Genomic DNA, 4,503 nt, shown 5'->3' on the forward strand with positions numbered 1-4,503 from the left:
TTTTTTGAGCTACAGATAAGTAATCATACCCTTCCATTTTACACATGGATTACCTGTGGCCTAGAAACACTGAATTACTTGTCTGTGCTCTTGTAGCAAAAAAACTGCATAAAGAGCTCTGAGAAACTGCATACTTTCCAAAAGTAAATATAGTTTCTTTATCTTTATTTTTTAAATGTTATACATGCTCATTTTTAAAACTAAAATGTAGAAAAAAATACTACAAACAAATCACCTGAAATCTTATCATCTAGAAATAATACAGTAGAAATTTGGGGGGAAATGCATCCATAATTAACTCCTTTTCTCTCTCACTGTCTCCAGCAATCCTCTTTCCCATTGAAGGGAATAGGTATCAAGAAAATAATTAAATTTTTTTCTTTGCCAAACGTACTAATGGTAGCCAGAGTCTGAATATTGCTGAGATGTGTGGAAAAAAAAAATGCTATAAATGGAGCTTTCTGGAGGGGAAGTTTCAAAGCTCAACCCTTTTCATTAAGAAAAATGTGGAAACTTATTGGTTTGATCCAGTAAGACCAACAAGACCACTATAAAGAAACCCTTATACAGATAGAACAAAACAAGCCCTCAGTGGGAATTTCCAGGCACTAAGGAAATAGGGCTTGTGATTGGTGGACACTGAACCCCACCAGGGCTTTCCTGGCAGTGGTTAAGAATCTACCTGCCGATGCAGGGGACACAGGTTCAAACCCTGGTCCAGGAAGATCCCACATGCCACGGAGCAACTAAGCCCGTGCACCACAACTACTGAGCCTGCACTCTAGAGCCCACAAGCCACAACTACTGAGCCTGAGCTCTAGAGCCCGTGAGCCACAACTACTGAGCCCACGTGCAGCAACTACTGAAGCCTGCGCACCTAGAGCCCATGCTCCACAAGAGAAGCCAAAGCAATGAGAAGCCCACACACCACAACAAAGAGTAGCCCCCGCTCACTGCAATTAGAGGAAGGCCGCACAGCAACGAAGAACCAAAGCAGCCAAAAATAAATTAATCAATCAATTAATTAATTAATTAAAAAAAGAAATCCACCAAACCTGGCTTAATCCTGAGTGGCTGAGAAGGTCCAGGTTGAGGAGGTGTTCAGAGTTGAGACAGTGGGAACATTCTTTCCTCACTCATCAGCAAGATACATTTGCTTTCTTGAAGGAGTCTGGTCTAAGAGCAGTGACCAGAACTAGAGGGTCAGACTTGGTTGTGTCAGACTTGATGGGAATTATAATGTGCTCCAGCTGGATCTGAAAATGTCAGCCACTCAGGAAAAATTTAAAAAGCTGCAACCTCAAGTCTTTGGCTTGGTAACAGATGACCCTGACTAAAGGAACCAGTTTTTAGTGGTATCTGAGGTGCTCTCCAGCTTCAAGGAAACACAGCTGAGATCTGGCTCCTACTGTGAGCTGAAAGTAGTCTGAATTGACCCTATGAGTGTGAAAAAGAAACTTGGTAACTTGCTAAGACCATCATGGGAGAGGGAGCCCTAAGAAGAGAAAAGGACATTTTAGTTTAGAGGCAAAATGGAGACTTGGGATTTTTAATTTGAGAATTTAACAGGAGACATAACATCTTATTTTGAACCACAAGCTCATAAAATGGATCATATCCATCGCATATATGTTATGTGCATACTTTTAAATAAATGGTAGCATATTGTACAGGCCACTGAACAGCCAACTTTTTCATTCAATTTTATGTTGTGACTGTCATGTTATGTTAATTAATGTAGACTGACACCCTTAATAATGGCTGCATACTATTCTAAAATAAATATATGAGCCATACTTTATTTAACTGTTTCCTTATTAAAGGACACTGAACTTGAATCTTCTTACTTTGTTTGTCAATGTTACAAGCAGCATTCACTCATTAATGATCATTCAATAATAATCATTATTAAACATCTACCTTCTGACATTTAGTTTATTCTTTTCTTTTCTTTTTTTCTTTTTTGTCTTATTATTTCTTTAAAACAATTTCCTAGAAGTGGAGTTGCTGGATCAAAAAGGATCAAAGTTTTCTCTCTTCGGTGTCTTCTGCCAAATAGCCCTTAAGAAATCTTGTACTCATTTGTACTCTACCAACAGTGTATGAGAGTGTCCATCTTCCTATGCTCTATCACATGCTGTGTTACCAATCATTTTTGTATGCAAATCTAATAAGTGGGGAGGGGGGAGATGTTGTTTTATTAGAGTATCTGAAATGTTGAACATAATTTCCTTGTTTTTTGGCCATTTTTATTTATCCTATTGTGTTTATGTCGTTTGCAAATTATTTCTATGAGGACAGAAATTTTTTTCTCAATATTTCATAGGAATTAAAAAAATACTGTAGCAATACTGATCATGATCTACATCGGAAATAGTTTCCCCACTTTTTCATTCTTTAAACTTTGTTTCATGACATTTTTTCCATGTGACATAAGGGATCAAATCTATCACCTTTCTCTTTTATGGTTTCTAGCTGGGATGTTATACTTTAAAAGTTCTTCTTCAGCCTCAAAATAACCAAAACATCTATATTTTACTCTAGTATGCATATGACGTAATTTTTACATTTAAGCTACTGATTCATCTAGAATTACTTGAAGGCCTCAGCTTTTTTGATGTTTGGCCACTTATTTTAACATTTATTGAATTATTAATTTTTGAATACTCCATTTTTTCTCCTTTCACTTAAAATGCTAAATTCCCAAATACACTTGGAACATTTTATAGAATCTGTGTTTTGTTTCACACATCTGTCAGTTCATTACTCTTCCACAAGCACATAATTTGATTACTGGTAGTTTAAATATATTTTAATGTCAATGAATCCTTTGTAAATATTCAAGAAATTTTAACAAGATCTATGAGACTCAGAGGTATGATATGAACCTAGGAAAGTAGAAGACTGTTGACATGAATTGATATAGAGAACACCCAAGTGAAATCACAGGTCCAGATGTTCACGTAAACAAAGCCATCCAGAAATAGAGAATTTCTTATTCATTGAATTTGGGAAGGAGTCAAAGAATATGTGCAGATGTCAATAGATACAGTTGGTGTAAGCCCATCTATGCAATGAGACCCATCAGGCAATTCTCATCAAAACTCTTCCATAATTTTAACACTACCTTTAAATTTTTCATAGGTGTAAAATAAAATCTTATTTGGAGAACATCATCTTTTTTCTCAGATGCCTCATCAATATAGTTCTAGGAAGTTCTTTCCTAGAACTTCTTGTGTAAGGTCATTTACATTCTTCACAGAGAATCTGTGCTTCTGCCTTATATTACAGAGCTCCTGGAACTTCTAAGAATGCAGACACTCAATTTTTAGGACATCCAACTCACATGCTCAGTACTGAATAAGAAGCATCCGTGTAAAAGCTCCCAACTTCCCCAATTTTGGAAACACATATGAGGGACGTTTCTGGAAATAAACGGAGGAATGGGGTTAACTTGAGCCTTAGGCAAAGACTAGGAAAGAGGTCCTAGGAAGATGGTCTTGACCTTGAAAAATGAAAGGAAGAACAAATGGATATCCCACTGCCTAAATTCCTAGGTTATAAATGTGAACAAGAAAAATGTAATAAATTAGCAACGGTATATCTACACCTAAGATAAAGCTGCACCCGAAGTGGGGCTACCCCTTGTGTGGTGCTGGGACTGAATCCTGGACACAATTTTGATCCTATCAATCTGCCAAATAGTGTGGGATAATAAATCCTGAATCAAGTGAGTGATCATGAAGCTCAGGGTGAAGCTTTGAAATCACAACACATCAGGGGTACCCTGTTCACAGGATAATTGCTACCAGGGGATATCTAGAACACTTAGAAGGATTCTTATTTCATCATGCCACTAAAACCAAATGTTATCCATCCTAAATATCACAGAAGTTTTCACTTCATTCTTTTTAATTTTGTAGTTAGATAAAAATGTTTCCCAGTTAAGCATTCAGATCAACATGTTAGGAAAGGAGAGTATACTCAATTGATATGAGTTAGGAATGGGTTGCACTGTACTCAGGTAGAGGAAAACATTTTCCCAGTTTCTAGGAGAAACTTTAGGGTCCTTCATTCATTCATTCATTCAATAAATACGCATTGAGAACCAACAGAGTGCCAGGCGCTGTTCTAGGAACTGGGGATAGAATAGTGAATAAGACAGGTAAGGTACTTGTTTTTGCAAGGTGACCTGTAGTAGGAGAAGTATGACAATAAATAAATTCGTAAATAAAATATTGGATATTGAAAAGTCCTACAAAGAAATGTGCTAAGACAGTGTATGTTAGGGAAGACCCCTGACAGAAGATGGGACTCAAACTGAGGACACAGAGAAGTGAGGGAGCACAATCTTCCAAGGTCTGCAGGAGGAACATTCCAGGTAAAGGGAACAAGGTGGCCAGAATGGTTGGAGACAATAAGATGGAGAGTGCTAGGGGATGAGGTGGTAGGATCGCAGGAGCCAGACTAGGGGACCTTGTAGGATGCTAAGGAGTGGGAGGC

This window comes from Lipotes vexillifer, unplaced genomic scaffold, assembly GCF_000442215.2.
Source record: "Lipotes vexillifer unplaced genomic scaffold, Lipotes_vexillifer_v1.1 scaffold52, whole genome shotgun sequence".
NCBI lineage: Eukaryota > Metazoa > Chordata > Mammalia > Artiodactyla > Lipotidae > Lipotes > Lipotes vexillifer.